Source organism: Arvicanthis niloticus, chromosome X (assembly GCF_011762505.2).
Source record: "Arvicanthis niloticus isolate mArvNil1 chromosome X, mArvNil1.pat.X, whole genome shotgun sequence".
Classification (NCBI taxonomy): domain Eukaryota; kingdom Metazoa; phylum Chordata; class Mammalia; order Rodentia; family Muridae; genus Arvicanthis; species Arvicanthis niloticus.
Window position 1 is genome coordinate 90,723,355 of NC_047679.1, and position 19,667 is coordinate 90,743,021.

A 19,667-nucleotide genomic window follows, 5' to 3' on the forward strand; every position below is an offset into this window, starting at 1 on the left:
CTCCTATTTCTCCTACACTCCCTAGTTGCAGCAGGGTAATATCTGGAGAAATTGAATTCATTAGGAGTTTTATGGATAATTATTGTTGCAATATGCTTGAAGTCATTTTATTAAAGCAGTTATGAGGTAATTAATCTTGTCAACAAGCTATGGGGTGAATATGTTGTGTGCTTTTTTTCCTGTTTTTTTTTTCATACTATTTTCTTCTATTCCAGTTTCTGAAAATATCCAAATATGCTTGTCAATTCTGATGCTTCCATCCTCTCCTGAGCAAAGATTCAGGCAGGTGCACACAGCAGAATTATTTTCTCATCCAGGGATGCCAAAATGATTAAAGACTTTTTGCTATCTTCTACTTTTATGCTGTTTTTTGTTTATTTGTTGTTTGTTTCTGTTTAAGACTTAAAAAGTATATGTAGTCAATTGCCTTTTGATATAAAACATCTTTCCAAGTTCTGAAACATGACAGTGCTGCTGGGTAACCACTAGCAAACAATGGTTTCTATTCCTTCCCACATTATCTGTGTGCCTCAGTTCCTGAGAATAACTCATAAAAATACTGAATTTACCTTTCCATGAAATGTGGTGATTACCATTGAAATGATCAAAATATAATGACTGTGTACACATTTCCTTTAAACAGGCATTTAATACAAGTTGGTTAACAAGAATTTTTCTGAAGTAAAATTTTAGAATATGCCATCAGAACCTAGCAAGAACTTAGCATTTGTTTTCTTATTGAATTGTGAAGAAACTTAAAATTTTTCTCACAATTTTATTGTAAAAAAGCTCAATATATCTTTCTCTCTGTGTATGTTTGTGAATATATGTATATGGTGGTTGATATGAAAAATATAAACATATAAAATGTGTTTTCTATTTTATGTGAGCATAGTTTTTTTTAAGATCCATAATGTGTAAACAGTCTTTTAACTGAGCCAACTTTTCACTACTTCCTGGCTTTTAGTCTGTGACTTACATGTAACTTCCCAAGAACCTATCCTCTGAGTAAAGAGAACACCTTTGCTCTTCCTACTGCGCGCATGAAAGCTTCTGTCTAAAGAATTGCTTAAAGCAAAAGCAATGGACTGCAGAGAATCAAAGGACAAGCCTGTGTGGAACTCAGGCAGTTCTTTGATCTTCTTAGGGATCTTGTTCTCTGTAATTCAAAGGTGATGTCAAGATGGCCATTAGTCTCCATGTGGGCAAAATGGTAGGAGAGACAGATGTGGCAAGCTATGCCTTCTGTTAAGAGTGCTTTCATCTTTATTTCTCTGACTGGCTGAGTCAGGTGGAGGTTTCCATTATGGACTTGTATTCTCTAGATATCCAGCCAATTCTGAAACCTTTAGATCTGCTAGTAGACTCATGTTCCTCTTATAATACATTTTCCTTCTACATCATTTTTGCCCTTTAGCTGCCAACTCTACTGATGGCACTATCCATTTTTCATTTGGATTTGTAAAGGATTCATATTTTAGTGAGATATTGGAATGATATAATTACTTGCCATTATTATCTGCTTGAAAGTATTTGTTGATACCTGAATCTAAAAATGAGAAACACTTTCCCAAGCCATCCTTTAAACATTAGGGCATCTATAAGAATCATGTCTGCTTTGAGGCAAATTTAAAGAGTTGAGGTAGTTCTTCGTCAAAATTAGTTCCTTTCCTGGTGTTGAAATAAATCTAATTAAAAGAATAATAGGTTCTAGTCTATATTATTTTCCGAGAAATATCCTGTTGCTACAGTTTCATTGCTTAATAGTCAGACTCTTAGTTTTGAGACTTGGAAATTATATAGTAAAGTTTGTGGTTGTTTGGGATAATAAATTGTAGGCTAAATTATACATTTGTTCAAACTCCTTAACTCCCTCACCTTGAACAACTTGCAAGTTTTCAAGGCCCAAAGAAGTTTTAGATACATGGTTCTTGATTATCTAGTGTCAAGAACTGACTACCCAAACAGCAAGTACTACTGGCCAGAGCATCTTACTGGTTTTTAAATAAAACAATACTTATTTTAATAGATTTGTCATTGTAAATATAACTTGTTTCAAAGACCTTCTTTATTTTTGAGAGATTTATGATCACTTTCAGGAGCTGATAAATGACATTGATTCTCCTTCCCAGAGAAATACACACAGACACACACACACACACACACACACACACACACACACACACACACACATACATTTGTATATATGTTTTATACACACTTATAAGAAATACACCTGTCTTACAGCCATTGATCTACTTGAATCTTAAACTAAAATGACTGAGTATAGCAATTTAAGGAGCCTTGACACCCACAACACAAGCAGAAATATGAGAAATGGTGATGGTATTAGATATTTTCTACTTTTCCTAGGATTGCACAATAATCTCACAATTTATCTACGAATATCTTTCTCTATCTGCCATGGAATTAATTATATTGTATAACTATGAATGCCAATATTTTGAATTAGTTTTAATTTTTAAAAATTTTTTAAAACTAAAATGTAGACACAATTTTCTCTTTGCTTCTCTCCCTTCAAACCCTCATGTGCCCTCTCTTGCTCTCTTTCAAATATTTAATTGTTATATATAACAATATGTATTTGTAAATATATAAATTCACCCTATTAAGTCTATGCAATATTACTTGCATATATGTTTCTAGAATGACGATCTGGTAAAGGATAAGCAGTTAGTGTGCTGTGCTTTTCCCTGGGGAAGACTATTTCTCCTGTTCTCAGCATTTCTTAGTTGGTTGTAGTACTTTGTTTAGGGTTGAAACTTCATGAGCATTCCCATGTCAACATTAGGATGTCTATTGGTGTTCTTGTTCAAGTCATGTTTAGGCAGCTATATTGGTAAGACTCCTGGTACAACTTCTAGGATATACATTGTCACAGCCAACTCCCTGTTACTCTAGTTTTTAGAGTCTTTCTGTCTACTCTTCTGTAATGATTATTGAGCCTTAGATGCAGTAAAGTTGTAGATACATCAATTGGAACTGGGCTCCATAACTCTCTGTTTTGATCGATTATTGCTTTCTGTAATATCCTCGATTTGTTCTAAAGAGGTGTTTCCATGGTGAGGAATGAGGACTATATTTACCCATGTTAGATAGGGATAAAAAAAATGTTCAGAATTCAGTTAAGGATTATGCTGTTTTAGTAAAACGGTGGTTTTAAGTTTCCTATAAGATGCATGACTACCCCTTGAGAATTGCCTCCTCTTCTAAGTACCAAGCATGAGTTCACTCTTGTTGAGTAGACGTTGGATCTAATTAGAGAGCTTTTGGGTACCTCCAAGGTATCTTATCTTACCACTGCTGCATGTTTATGTTCATCATGCTATACTGGTTATTGTTATGGGTCATTGTATAAATACATAGATATAGTTTAAATGCATTTTTATGAATGAAAAAATTTCAAGTTTGGCTGATAATGTTCCCTCTGAGAGGCATAGATCATCTAACAACAAAGTCCTAACACCAAGCCTGAAAAGTCCTCTTTTGAGTTGTTGGTCCAAGAGACTCCCAGAACATTGTAGGCTGTCTCTATTTCTTTTGTTTCCATGCTCCCTCCCCCTGAAAGATGTGGAAGGTAAGTTACTGCTGCTGAAGACATTTGAACTTTCAGATACAGGAGCCAGAGGTTCACCAGCCTGGATCTGAGGCAAAAGATTCCTCCCTGAGGAGTAGCTTTCATAATACTAGAAGGTTCCATGCAACCTGCTAAAGGAGGGAAGCAACCAATAGTTCAACCTAGCCTGTGCCTTTTGACTGGGCAATTGAGGAAACTACTATTTAAAATTAATGAAAGGAATGTTTTGAGTTTGGTCACTATGCTGTTTAACTTTGATGTTGTTTTTCTTCCCTGCAGTACTTTGTATTTTAAGCTTTATAGTTTTTTTGGTTTTTTTTTGTTGTTGTTCGTTTTTGGTTTTTGTTGTTGTTTGATTTTACTGCTAATCTTGGCTATACTCATTCCTCCTTTTAGATAGAAATATAGATTCTTGTATTTTACTTAGATTTCATGTGTTGTATATAAGTGTTTAGGCTGTTTTTGTTGTGATTTATTTTTCTCTTCAACTGTGGAAGATAGTTTTACTGGGTATATTAGTGTTGATTGGCCATCATAGTCTTTTAGGACTTGGAATGCATTGCCCTAGGTTCTTCTGGCTTTCAACATTTCCATTGAATACTCAACTGTTATTTTCATGAGTTTTCATTTATATATGACTTGTGGTTTTTCGCTTAAAAGTTGTAATACTTTTTTGTTGTTATTGTGTATACTTAGGGCTTTACTGATAATATGACATGGGGATTTCCTATTCTGATTGTGTCCATTTGATGTTCCATGTGCTTCATGTATTTGTAAGGGTATGTCTTTCCTTAATTTGGGGAAGTTTTCTTCTATGATCTAGTGATGATATGGTCTATACAATTGATGTGGGATAGGACAGGCAGTGGTGGCGCATACCTTTAATTCCAGCACTTGGGAGGCAGAGGCAGGCAGATTTCTGAGTTTGAGGCCAGCCTGGTCTACAGAGTGAGTTCCAGGACAGCCAGGGTTACACAAAGAAACCCTGTCTAGAAAAACAAAAAGAAAAAAGAAAAAAGAAAAAAACAATTTATGTGGAATTTAACTGCCTCATCATCACTGAAACTTGAAGGTTTGGAATTTTCATGATGTCTTACATTTCCCAGATATTCTGCTCATTTGCTTTTAATTTTATTTCATATTCTTTGCTTAGTTGGTCTAGACCGTGTACTTTATCTTTGAGTCCTGATGTCTCCTTTGTTTGATTCATTCTACTTATTAGGCTTTCCTTTGAGTTTTCTAGTCAAGTTACTGTTGGGTTTTTCAATTCTATCTTCACTTTACTGTGAGTCTTTTCAATGTTTTGCTTTATTCTTATTTGTCTTTGTCATTTGCATAAGCCTTATGTTTGTGTTTTAATGGGTAGGGAAGATTGAATCTCTGGCTGAAAGGCCATTGTTTCTGTAACAATCAGTTATTGCTGCAGACATTTTCTTATAATTCAACTTTTATAACACTTTCTTATGTTTCAAAAATTTCCCTCCTAAGACTGAGAACACTGAATCATAGTGCAGTGGCTCTGTGAGCCTCACTATTAGAAGGCTTTTTGGATGCAACATAAGAGCTATTTGCTCCTTAAGGATGACTTTATTTTTTCTAAGTCTATCAAAGTTTATTTGCTCCTTGCATAGACCTCATAGTAAACCTCTCCAGTAAAGTGTGGACATGTTTTTTCATCTCCCTTTTTATAGTCTTTTGCTCTTAATTTGATCCTGTTGCCTTGACTATCCTTTTAACATCTGTCTCTCTGGCTTTCAGAAAGCACTGTGCTTTGGGGTTGTATTCACAAGTGTCTTTCTTCATTCCCCCTTGAAGTACATATGTGCTACCTTTTGCCTCTTTGGTTATTGCTTTCAAGTAGTTTCAGTAAGTCTTTCCCTGCCAAAGCCCATTCCAGTTATCTCATTGACTGTTCTTGCACTTTAGTGCTTGCTTGCACAAATCAGAGGCAGCAGAAATCCCTGTACATGAAACATGACAGCAACCCACACAAGGGACAACTTATCTTTTCTTCATGTCATTATGCAAGCCTAAACCTCCTAGAAAACCTCTGTGCCAATAGTTTCCATGAATTCTGGCCAATTATCTTCATCTATAGCTTATGGGTGGGATTCCAGAGAAAAATGAGACTAATGGATATTTTTCCATTTGTAGCTTCATTGTCTCTTAGTTCAGCTCCATTAACTATCTGAGTACAGCTCATTAAATTGGTAGTTTTTAAAATTCTTTTGAAATAACTGTGTAATTTGGATAAACTGTACATTGCATGAAGTCCTTGCCCCCAATATTTCAATTCCAAATACAGGAAAGTGACAATGATCAGTTATATTCATGTTGAAATATTGTAGTGAAAAGTATTGCTAGAATATACTCATGGATAGTGAAATGTATGCTGGACATCTCTTTCCTTTTCCTCTACAACATTGCAGATCGGAGATAGGATTCAAAGTGATTTTCTTCAGTAAAACTGAAGTTTCATGAGTAGCAGGGGCTAAGGCTCACCTTACAGTACGTAAAGCCTCCTTTTATAACACCTGGCCCTTACTTGTTCTTTGTCTAGTCTCTTCTCTCGCCATTTCACATATGTGGCTCAAACTCCAGCCATATGAAAGGATGTGAAATCAATAAATTATAGTACTATTTTGGTTGTCTTAAAGTGTTCCAGTTCTTCATCTTAGCCCATTTTCTCTTTATGATATTAATTATTTTGTTTTTTTTTTAATTTTGTTTTGGTTTTATTAGTGTAAGTTTTGTGTCTGCTCTAGAATTCCAGGAATGTTCCAGAACCTATGGGGAATCAAATTGTCTATAAATGCTTTACATGTCATAGTTTTGTGTGTGTGTGTGTTGACAATTTATTGAGGCTTATGTGATTGGAGCTTGCAGGAAAGGACATACAACATCAAGGCTTTTTTTGTAGTAAAAGACAATTCGAAATAAATATGTATTAAAAAAACTATGTCGAACACCAATGAATAATTGCCATTCACAAATCTCAAGAATATCATTTAGGTCAATAATTTTCATTTCCCCCACAAAATAAATAGCTCTCTTTAAGCAGGAGGGAAGGAGTCAGACAGACATAAAGTCGTGCCCACGGCACAGTCATGATGTTGTTCTCAGTGAGGAGCTCGTTACCAAGACTAAGACAGGAGAGTATCTGAGGAGAGTTATGTTACTGAATCATCTGGAACCCAGGAGAGCTTTAGAGAAAGAAAACAAGCTGTAAAGTTGAGAAAAGCCTTATATGGAAAGTCCATTCCCCTTGAGAAAAATGAATGAACACCCACAAACTTCCATTTTCAGGGTTTCAATATTTTCATATCAGTCTAACCTCTAACCCCTGAATCCAACCAAACACCATAAAAACACCAAAAAAATATAAAGGCGTTAAGCTTAGCTGGCTATACTCTGTTTAGCCTTTTTTTGCTTTTACAGCCAATGACAGGAATGTCTGTGGTGTGGATGGAACCTTCGGGAAAGGAATTGTGCCTCTTCTCTCTGTGCAGCGCCTGCGCCTCCACACTGTCCCCTGGGCGGGCCTCAGTGCTTATGTGTGCTCTTCAGGCCCATTACAGTAAAAGTAGCAGCTGTCAGTTTCTCGTACACAAGGAACATGAGGGCGGCTGTGAGCACTGTCTGCAGCTTGGCTCTGAGGCCTTTGTTAAGAGTCCCATTATTTGAAAGCGCTTGACTCATTGGTGAAGAAGAGAGAGAACATTCCAAAGACTCACCAGTGTCCTGTTTTCTGGGTTTAGTCTATGACGTCCAAATCTCAGAACTGACTGTACTGTCTGCATGGGATACGTGACTGTGGTGGCAATCGCTTTGGCTAGTGCACCAATGATGAACACATCCAGAGAAGAGAGTTTCATCCGCTTCTTTAAAAGCTGCTGTTTTAAGCCTTCATAAAACATGAACTGGATGGCAGGGTTGAAGACCAACAGCAAGGAGGGAAAGGTGCCATTCCACAGAGCCAAGATCCCTTCCTCTCGAATAATCTGGTGGAATGCATCAATAATGCCTTTGTAGTTAGTTGGTATAATGTCTTCATTCCGAAATTTTGCCCTCTGCAGCTTCAGTGTGGTGTTTACCACCCAGAGTGGAGTAGTTAGCAGCACATTCACCACTCCTGCTACAAATCCAACCACCAGATCTTTTCCTGTAGAAGAACGTTGACCTTTGACCCACACTCCTTTGAGGCTATTAAAAGTGTAAAAATAGACAAAAATGGAGCAGCAGACACTGGAAATGACTGGAAACCATCCTCGGTATGGTGCCAGGTGGCCTTCTTCCTTAATTATCTCCAGGAGCACTGCATGTGTCGTTTTGGACTTTGTTTTCTCATCGACCTGAAGCTGAAGTCTAGCAGTATCCAAGGGAAAGAACACTGTCATGGCAGTCAGACTTCCCACGGCTCTGGCCACTGCGTGTACCAGACTTTCGTAGGACAACATAGAGGCCATGGTGCAACACTTTTCACACAGATGACTCAAAGTGTGTGGGTTTGTCACATGTCATAGTTTTATTACTTCTTCACACTCACTGAGATATTAAACAGACACACACACACACACACACACACACACACACAGAGGCACCACTTCTATGCTACAGAATCTCAGTAAGTGGTTATTCTATGTGATGATTCAGACAGGATTTCCTTGTTTATGTGTCTTTTCTTCCGGGTTTATCTCTTATAAGAACCCAGTTTTGTTTTTATTTCTGTTTCATGGCTTTCTCTCTCCCTAAGTTTTTCTTAATTTCAAAGTATGGCAAACAGTGAAAATAGAAAAACTTATGTCTAATCAGAAAAAGCTTATGTCTGTTCACATATCAGGAACAAGTGCCTTTCCCTGCCTTCCAATCAGGTCTGTCTAGTCTGCAGCGATGATTTGGAATCCAAGATGATATCAGTCATTCTACATGCCCCTATTTTCTTCCTTAAGTTCCAGATAAAATTATAGTATGGTCTTTGGGCCATAGTGTAGTCACTGTTTTCTATATCTGTTCCTCAAACAGACAGTGTCTATCAGTTATTTTCATGATGCAGTATGTACTTTAATTTGGGCTAGATTTCTCATGAGGCTGCTTGAGTAGAATTACTAGAGGGATGACAGAAAATGTGCTGGAGGTTTTGGAGCACACTCATCACCAGTCTAGCTCTTGATCCTTTCTCGAATGTTATTTAGTTGAGAACTGCTAATCTAGACAAGGGGTATTTTGATTATAGAGAGTCTGAGACTTAGTTAAGTCTCTGTCCAAAAGCTTTTCAAAGGAATAGGTACTGACAAACATGATCACAGTCGTTCATTGACTGCTTAGCTTGATGGTTGCAATGCTGTAGCAGTAAATATTTGGGATTCAAATGTCCATATCCCAGGTTTCCCATTAAATTTTGAATTCATCATCTAGAAAGTCACCTGTCTGGGCATCGGTTGACCTGGATAGTGAGCGTTGATTATAAAGTCAGAACATTTTTGTCTTGTTTGCCTCATAGCTACTTATGTCTTCTATGTATTAGATAATGATTGTGAAGATGAAATAAGTCTTATTTTATCTTCTATATTAAAGGAGATAAAATATGTAAAAGTTCTAACATCTGGTAAGCTTTCATAAAGAAGAGAAGGGGAGAAAGAAAAAAAGTAATGAAAGAGGGAAAACAGAGCAAGAAGATGGGAGAGAGGGAAACAGAGGGAAGGGTGAAGTAGTAGGGGGAGACCGAGGAATGATAACAGAGCCTTAAAATCTTTATGGGCTCACTCTGCTTTTAACTTTTCAATGTTATAAATAAGGCCTCTTCTTTCCCTTAGCTTATTCTATATAGAGGTTTATCTTAAGGGTCTTCTTTTAAATTTTTTATTTCCTAAGAAACGTAGTATTTGGAAGGAAGGATGTCTGATCTGACCCTTAGTAATTGTTTCTGGGATAATAGCTTTACTTGATACTTTTAAAAAAATCATCACATTTATTTATTGAGATTATACTATCATTTTCCCCAAAGCCCTTCTCCCTCAAAGCCCTTCAATATACTCCTTTTTGCTCTTTTTCAAACTCATAGCCTCTCATATGTGTATAACATTGGAGACCTTAATCCTACAAAAAGAGCTATAAGCAACTAAGGAATGCTGAGTGGGAGAAAGTCTTTCCTAGGGAGGACACCAACTGGTTCCCCAATGCTGAATGCTCAGTACTTTTGATTACAGCTTTTTCTTCTCTTGAATGAACTAAGTCAGAAACCAACTTATAAATCTAATGACAGGCAGATATCCCCACTTTAAGGAGAAGTGAGATTCCTTAGGGACCCAATTTTTTGTTTGAACTCAGAAACACTTGTATCTTGACTCAAATGCTTGACAGCAAAGGTAGATAAATATTTTAAATTGGGTCTTACTCTAACCAACATGCTGGATTAAACAGCTTACTGTAAAATATACCGGCCAATGCTCATGTGCTTGTCTTCTGAGTGACTTGTGTAAGCGCATGCCAGCTGCCGCAGTTAGTTCCCAAGGCTCTTTGTGCCCTTCTCTTCTTGCAGCTTGCTCTTGCCAATCACAGGTCATTCACAATTGGGTACTCATGCTGGCATTTTTATTTTAACTTTTGTATTGGGGGGTTGGTTCTATTATTTCTTTGAACTAGGCTTCCCAGCTGGGAAACTGTGGCATACTGATGTGATCTGAGCTAGTTACAGATGTGCTGAGCTATTGATCTTTCTAGGTGGTCTGGTAGCTACTGGGGCAGCTAGAGTCCATGAACAGTCTTTGCTTCTGGCCAAGGGTAAAATTATTATTTGACTGTAGTGCACCATGTAAACCTTATTATCTTCCATCTTGCCATGTCTTGGAAAAGTAAGGAAGTACTGGGTTAAGATCACTCATCATCAAATGTGTTTTAACTCTGGAGCTCTGACATATAAATCAAGTTAAAAGTAACTAATCTTTTTTGTTGATACCAGTGAACTGTATAATTATGAATGATTATGATGTTTTCATATATTATTCCATGATTTCAAGTTTGAAATGAATCTGCTTTTTGTCAAATGACAGCCAAACTCTCAGCCCCCATGTTCTGTCAACAAACTTTATGGGTGTTAGAAAGCACAGCTGACATTCTAAAGCCAAGAAAAAAGCCAGGTTCAGAACTAAATGTTTTAGTTAGGATAGATGACAGAGGTTATGGTTAGTCAACAAAATGATGGACTGGGTATTAGGACTATCTTGTACCTCACTGGTACAAATTGGCATAATTATGCTCTAATTGTATTTTGAGAGAAAATTTTTATTTTAACAGGAAGGGTGATATGTAGGAGGAGCTAAGGGGGAAGGAGTACTGAGAGGAAGAGAAGGAGTAAGGAGAGGAGGAGAAGAAGGAGAGGAGAAGCTAAGTGATGAGAGAGAGAGAAAGAGAGGGGGACATGGAGGCAGATGTTCACGTGTCTCCACCAGTCAAAGATAGTTGATATATCTAGGTTGGGTATTGGGTTACACTTCTGATTGAGCATTACCAAACTTATAAAGCCTTTGATTAACATTTTTTAAAAAAATTGTATAAAAGCAAAAAGGAAAAGGGGGCATAAAATAGGGATTTTCTAGGGAGGGGAAATGGGGAAAGGAGATGGCATCTAAAATGTAAATAAAATATCCAATAAAAAATTACAAGAACAAAAGAAAAAGAAAGCACAGCTGAGAAACCACTGTTTAGGAAAAGAATTTATTTTTTCTTCTTCAGCTCTATTGTCTACAATAACTTATCTCTCTGCAAACATGGCCTTCAACAATTCTGCACTAGGGTAGAGCTTGCCTTTTAGACCTCCTCATGGGATTTGCTTACTTTTCCTGACACAATATTATCTGTCACCATTGCTGACATTAAGTTTCAGGGTAACCTCATCAAAGTTCTCATTCTCCAACATGTTGAATTCACCTGTTACCAATATGAAAAAAAATGTTAGTAACCAGATTTTATTTACATGGTATATATACACTTATATATTGTACCGGGTAGAATACTTGATCGTTGTAATATTATAAAAGATTAAAAGAACTACTCCCATCACTTGTCTATATCTCCATATGTAAAATAATTGCTTACAGTTTGATATTTTATACATATATATATTTCCAGAAAAGTATTTGCGTGCACAATGATATGCATATAGCGTACTCATGCCTTGCACATGAGTTATTTTGTTGTTTCTACATTTTACTTATAACACATATAGGCACTCCATATGATCATTTAGCATCCTATATCAAGCTATACAACTGCTGGATAGTATTCTATGAAATGATCATACCATATTTTACTCAATTACTTTCCTAGTGATAGAATGTATGTTCCCTTAAATCATTTGAATAGCAAAGCATTGAAACTATTTAAATGTTCAATTACAAGTCAACTGGATTTAATGATGTACTATGATATAGTCACTTTAAAATGGTATAAGAACATTCGATGCAGTAATAGTTTGCACTGCATTTTCATAGGAAAAGCAATTCACCAATTATTTTGAACAGTTTGAGCCTTAATGGATAGGAAATAAAAGGCTCTACACTTAGAACATGTGTGAAAGGATGTGCACTGAGCTGTCAAACTACCATCAAAGGATCCCTGTAGGTAGTTGGAGGATGTGATTTTACGTTTTGTTCATTTTGCTTATGTGCATTTTCTATGCTCTCAGCCCTAATTGTGTGCTGTGTCTAGAAAAGCAGTAAAATAAAGTTTAATGTTTTAAAAGTAGTGCCCTTCCTGGGTCACTGTCGCCTCACTGCAGTTGCAGTGGTTCTGATGCTACTATGACAGACAGCTGGTAGAGAACTAGGTGGCCAAAGCCAGTGCAATAAAGCATGTGAGGCTCCAGTCTGGTCAAATAGAGTGAGAAACAGTTGTTATCAGAGAGGCCAGAGACCAGTATGGGATTTCATATTAACATCCCCTTGCAGCTTACACAGATGATGCTGAGAACTGCATCTAAGATACAGTCCTCATCTGCATATGTGTGAATATGTATGTATGTATGTATGTATGTACATATGTATGTTTGTATATAAAAGTCAGGAAAGAGTGCCTAGAGGAAGTGGGGATTTGATTAGATATAGAAGCAAAGTCAGAATTACCTAGTCTTAAAGGGGAGTTACATTCGTGCAGCCCCTGACAGTGCTTGCTAAGGCAGGAGTGAATTCTGTTAGGTCAGTTTGACTGGTTTATCAATCACCAAGGTAAATTGGTAAATGAATGATGCCATGGGCCCAGAATAGGACACATATTGTTTTTGTCACCTACTGAATGTTTGCTAAGCTAAGTTAGTTCACTCTTCCAAACCTTAATTTTCTCATCTGCAAAATAAGAATCATAGTAACGCCTACACTCCATTTTCACAGTGCTGTGAAAATTAGCTAAAATAATAGAAATCCTATATAGTCCAGCACCTGATAGGCTCATTGTAATTTGCTAATGCTAATAGAACAAAATATATCACAGCTTTAAAGATATAGTTTAATAATAATTGTGAAAATAGCATGTGTGTGGGAGATTCAAAATGCCATTTATTTAGAGGTCTCTGGTATGTGATGTCAGAAATGCTTATAGTTTATAGAACTCAAAAAGATGTCTAGATTTCTAAATGAGAAAAGAGATGAAGGTACAGGATATTAAATATTGGTCTTGGACTTGAAATGACAAGATGTTAAGTCCTTGACTTTGACATATACAATTTGTAATGTTCCTTAAATGCCTCTTTAATATTGCATATCATTTTCTTAATCTGAAAAAATGTAGGCAATGACACATAGTATTTCATAGAATTGTTAACATGAAAATAAAATGAAAAACTTAGATTAATTGCTTAGTGCTTGATGTTGAGTTAGTGCTCAGGTCATTCACAAAGAACTGGTTGAATATCAGTAATGTATTAAATTTTGTGTTCTGATGATGAGAATTCATTTATAATGAGACAATTACCTTGTTCTTGAGTAATTTAATTTTTCACCCAAAGAAAAGCAGAACTATTACTGTTTAAATGGTACCCTTTCTCAGCTGCCACTGCAGAACCGAGGCTGTAGGATCTCCACATCACAAGGCAACAACAGGATATCTGAGAGGAGTCCCAATAAGGTTCCAGGATTGAGTGAGTAGCAGAAGCCAGAAACCTTGGAAGAGACTGAAGACTCACTGAAATAAACATTTGCAAGTAAAGGTGTGTGTGGACAAAGTGTATACTCTGTGACACCCTGTGACACAGCACAGCTTCCACAGTGAGATGCTGCTTTGTTGTTGCTTTTTGACCTTTTTGTTTGTTTTTTAATGTTATTTTTTTCTTTTTTGTTGTTTTTTATTTTTTGTTTTCTTTTGGAGGAAGGCTGCAATGGCAGAGGGTGGAAAAGGAGGGATAGGAAGATGAGTGAGATTGGGGTGCATGATGGGAATTCATAAAGAATCAATAAAAAAGGTAAAAATGTATCCTTTCTTATCTAAATTATCACTGTTTATATATTCATTAAAATTACAAAATTATTTTCTTAAAATGTATCATTGAAATTAAAAGCCTTCAGGTGAAAACATTTGAGTCATATCTGAGTCCCAACTGCAGGATATAGAGCAACTCCTCTCCCTATGGAATGAATTGCTTCCGGATGTGTTATTACTCTTCATTGTTACAATCTGCCACACCCTTTGCCTATGGTGTCATCATTTCACATGTCCCAGTGTTTGTGTTAAGTATTAAAACTTAGTGTTTATGTAAGTTTGTTTTAGGGCACTATCAACCAACTTAGGATCTTCTAGACCATTTCCTTAGAGTCTCATAAACATTTTTATGTGTAATGTTTTATGTGTAATATTCACTGCAATTTACAGAGAATATATGGTTTCTTGAAATTGTAAATTATTCTATACCAAATGTAGTCTATTAACGAGTTCCAATGCTAAACAATTATGTATTCCCACGTCAAATATTCTCTCCTTTTCATAAATCCTCCACAGTTTGATTTATATTTGCCTAAGAATGTTTGGATAATGTATGGGGAAAGTGTATTAGAGTTTTGAACAGACTTGAACTGTATTGTTAATTTTCCATTTATAATAACCAAATATATGCATTGTTTGACTTCATGTTCATTAACTATACAACATGTTATTAGTTTCATCTTGTATCTGAGTATAGCTGCTATTGTATTACTATCATGTGGTATTTAGAAATTTCACAGTGATACTTGCTAGCAGCTAGCTTCTAGTCAGTACCATTCAGTGTTACATTTAGGCTTTACAGATGCTAATGTAGGCTTCTTTCCTTTTTAATTAGAATGTGATTCTGTGACTGGGTACAGAGGTCTAAATGTTCAGGGTAAAGGGTCTAGACCTTGCTGTGACTGATTCCCAAGCAAGGCTGCCTGATGACTAAAAACATATCATTTGTGGTTCCCATGTCCCAGCCAATAAGTTAAAAATCTTCAGGGCCAAAGATGTTCACAATGGCAGTGACTTCATCTGGAAGTGTAAACAGTGAAGCCATTCCCCAGAGTACCAGCTATTGTCAGACCAGGGGAATGAACAAGAACTTGATTCTATGAGCAGATGTTCATAAGCACCTGGATAAGCAGCATATCTATAAAATTATAGTTTTACTATTGGTTTGTTTGGATAAAGGAGATACTTATGAGAAAAAGTCCAAGAACATGTTTCCTAGTCAAGGCAATTTGGAGAAAAACATTGCATATCTTCTGGGGGCATACAAACACACAAAAGGTGACAAGCAGTCCTGCAATTGATCACTCTATTTACAGGAATATCCTCATATAAATATGAATATAGTGCTAGATGCTACACAATAGCAACATAATAATTATAATAGTAATATAATTGTTGTGAGACAGACATCCCTCCATATTCAATATATACATATATAAATACAGACACATACACACACATATATTCATATGACAGAATTGTTTTCTTTTTTTGAAATTAATTTTTTATTGGATATTTTATTTACATCTCAGATGTTATCCCCTTTCCCATTTCCCCCCACCCAGAAACCCCCTATCCCATTCCCCTTCCTCCTGCTTCTATGAGGATGTGCCCCCACTCCCAACTCCTTGCCCTTGAATTCCCTGACACTGGGGCATCCAGCTTTCACAGGACCAAGGATCTCCTCTCCCACCTATGCCCAACAAGGCCATCCTCCCCTACATATACAGCTGGAGCCATGGGTCCCTCCCTAGTGCTTCCAGGCTGGTGGTTTAGACCCTGGGAGCTCGGGTTGGTTGGTATTGTTGCTCTTCCCCATGGGGCCGCATACCCTTTCAGCTCCTTCATTCTCTTCTCTAACTCCTCCATTAGGAACCCCATGATCAGCTCAGTGGTTGGCTGCAAGCATCTGCCTCTGTGTCAGGCTACGGCAGACCTCTAAGGAGACAGCTATACCAGGCTCTTGTCAGCATGCATTTCCTGGCATCCATATCAGTGTCTGCCTTTAATGACTGCACATGGGATAAATTCCCAGGTGGAGCAGTCTCCGGATGGCTCCTCCTTCAGTTTCTGCCCCACACTTTGTCTCCATATTTGCTCCCATGAGTATTTTGTTACTCCTTCTAAGAAGGACTGAAGCACCCACACTTTGGTCTTCCTTCTTCATGAGCTTCATGTGGCCTGTGAATTGTGTCTTGGGTATTGTGAGCTTTTGGGCTAATATCTTCTTATCAATGAGTTCATACCTGTGTGTTCTTTTGTGATTGGGTTACCTCACTCAGAATGATATTTTCTAGTTCCATCCATTTGCCTAAGAATTTCATGAATTCATTGTTTTTAATAGCTGAGTAGTACTCCATTGTGTAAATGTACCACATTTTCTGTATCCATTCCTCTGCTGAAGGACATCTGGGTTGTTTCCAGCTTCTGGTTATTATAAATAAGGCTGCTATGAACATAATGTAGCATGTTTGCTTGTTATATGTTAAAGCATCTTCTGGGTATATGCCCAGGAGTGGTATAGCTAGGTCCTCAGGTAATACTATGTCCAATTTTCTGAGGAACCGCCAGACTGATTTCCAGAGTGGTTGCAGTAAGGGAAAAAGGCCAAGTAACATATAAAGGCAGACCTATCAGAATTACATCAGACTTCTCACCAGAGACTATAAAAGCAAGAAGATCATGGACAAATGTCATACAGACCCTAATAGAACACAAATGCCAGCCCAGGCTACTATACCCAGCAAAACTCTCAATTACCATAGATGGAGAAACCAAGATATTCCATGACAAATCCAAATTTACACACTATCTTTCCACAAATCCAGCCCTACAAAGGATAGTAGATAGAAAACTCCAACACAAGGAGGGAAACTACAACCTAGAAAAAGCAAGAAAGTAATCTTTCAACAAACCCAAAAGAAGATAGCTACACAAACATAATTCCACCTCTAATAACAAAAATAACAGGAAGCAACAATCATTTCTCCTTAGTATCTCTTAATATCAATGGACTCAATTTCCCAATAAAAAGACATAGACTAACAGACTGGATACATAAACAGGACCCAGAATTTTGCTGCATACAGGAAACGCACCCCAGTGATAAAGACAGACACTACCTCAGAGTAAAAGGCTGGAAAACAATTCTCCAAGCAAATGGCCCCAAGAAACAAGGTGGAGTAGCCCTTCTAATATTGAATAAAATTGACATTTAACCAAAAGTTATCAAAAAAGATAAGGAAGGACACTTCATACTCATCAAAGGAAAAAAATCTACCAAAATTGTTTTCTTTGTGGCAGTCCACTGAACACAATTCCACCACACATTTTTAAAGAACTATTATTGTTAATTGCTTTAGAATGAGGGATGATAAGCTTTAACATACTTCCTGACCCATTAAACTACTTCTTCCTGCTCCCTTTCCTTATGCTTCCCCATATTATATTCCCCATATTATATTCCCCATATTACTCTCCCATCTTTCTTTCCCTATATCTATTTCCGTCTCTTTTTATTTTGGTATCCATTGACAAATTACTTAGAGACCTGCCAGTATTAAAAGCATCTCAATAATCTCCTTTGCTCAAAGAACAATATCCAGAGGTTTCAAAACATGACAACAATATCCATTGTTTGCCCATTAGAGACTATCAACTGTTTTCTAGATCTAGATTGGGTATATATGCTGATTGATGCTAACATGAGCAATCTAATGCAAGCAAATGACTAAACACATTGCTTGCTCACAGAAGGGAGAGCGAGTACTCAGTGAATTACAGCTACTCCCTTTTCAGTAAGGAGAGTGTGCCAAACAGAGCTGAGCAGAGGGAGAAGAAACACAATTGCTATTCCCTGAATAATATATGCTGTTGTACAGCCAGTGCTGTACTCTTGGGGGGATATTGTGCAACATTCAGCAGTTTCACATACTACCTTCTTTGCAAAGCTGTATAAGGATTAGGAGGTTTGGATTCAGTTCCCCACTGGAACACTGACTTTCTGTAGGACTTGGAATAAGTCACTTGGCATCTTTTAGCCCTCAGAGGAGGTTTCACTGTGTGACCTAGAGTGGCCCTTCTATGGCTGCTCTGAAACTCTGCCATCTGTCTAATGGGATTGCTGTTCCTTGTTGGTGGCTTGGGGGTGGTAGGAGTCAGGAGATGTAGAAGATATACTTATTTCAAAACTTGTTGCAGTTTTTTTTTTTTTCTGAAAGCATTGCCAATGTTGCTTCGGAGGAGAGTGACAGATTTGTAAATCAATCGTGAGTGGGTGTTTACATGTCCACTTCCATACTTTGTCCCTTCTTCCAAGTTGCAGCATTGTTTTACTCAATGAATATTTGATTTTGAAGTGCATTTGTTCACAGTCTGTTTACATTCTGGGTGTAGGCTTTTGTGTGACAGTCAAGAGAACAATGTGTGAAAACAGAATAACCACAGCCATCCTATAACCAGAGCTTACATATGCCCTTAGCTCCACGTATCCCTCACAGTGGTTGTGTAGGGACACTTACTTTACATGCAATAAAAAAATAACAAGGATTAGAGAGATTCTGTAAGATGCTTAAGATTCCATGAAGAACTGGAAGAGCCAGTCTTCAAATCTACTACCCAGGATGACTATAGAATTCTTAATGAGCAAGGCTTCCTTTAACTTGAAACAAAAAATAAAAACGTTTCATGGGAAGTAATCCAGTATGGAAAAGAAAAGGAGGGAGTCAGAGTCCGAGTCTCACTACAACCAGATGAGCACCAGCTTGACAAACCTCTTTGTCTTAAACTAGCCTTAGGTAGAAGCAGTAGGTGCAAACTTCTAGCCACTGAGAGTCCTCTCCACTCAATACATACTCTTGTCTGTGACATTTGTTGGTAACTGTATTTCCTGGGTATGTGGAAGTAGGAGGGTTTCTCCAATGGCCATAGCAGGTAGCTTGCTTATTTCAGAAAAAAAAAAGTTGTATATAAGTGCATGAATTCTAAATCCTGAAAACTGAGGAACTTTTTCTTGACACTTCCTCACTCCCTTTCAGGTCCCTTGCCTCCTCTCTCAGGTTTATTAGGAAAATTGCTACCTCTGGCATCTCAGGCCACTTTATGCTGGCACCTTTCTCAGACTTGACATCTTCAGAAGTTTGAAGTGTTTCCCATCTTTTCATTTTCTAGACCTTTTGCCAATGCCTCCTGATTCTGTGTCTAATTTACTCCTGTGTAAATAGCAAAACATTATCAATAGAGACCTTTTTTTTTTTTTTTTTACTGATGAGGCTCTCACTACATATTTGCATGCAGTGTCTCATTTAATTCAAGACCCTTGGCTTAAATGATCTGTACTTAAGTACAGTCTAACCAGGCAAACTGAAAACCCTGGCTGTAGGAATATGACTGGACTCATATGTGAGGGTAGATTTCAAAATTACATTTCTACCACTGAAGATGATTGTTTGTGAGCATCTTCAGAACTGTTCTAAAAGCCTCAGAAGTACACACATTATAAGAAACTAGGGAGGTTGTTGCTTGAAATTGAATTTAGGTTCTCACTAATGCTAGACAAGTACTCTATCATGGAGTTTTATTTCCATTTGCCCTCTCACTCCTT

At 37.2% G+C, this 19,667-nt stretch overlaps 1 protein-coding gene and 1 pseudogene across 1 annotated transcript in view; one reads left to right on the forward strand and one right to left on the reverse strand.

The window, feature by feature from the left end:
- Rtl4 (retrotransposon Gag like 4) overlaps window positions 1-19,667 on the forward strand; it is a 324,491-nt gene that overhangs the window by 202,477 nt on the left and 102,347 nt on the right. The gene's annotated exons all lie outside the window — the stretch shown is intronic.
- LOC117694791 (peroxisomal membrane protein PMP34 pseudogene) lies at window positions 7,094-8,066 on the reverse strand (annotated as a pseudogene).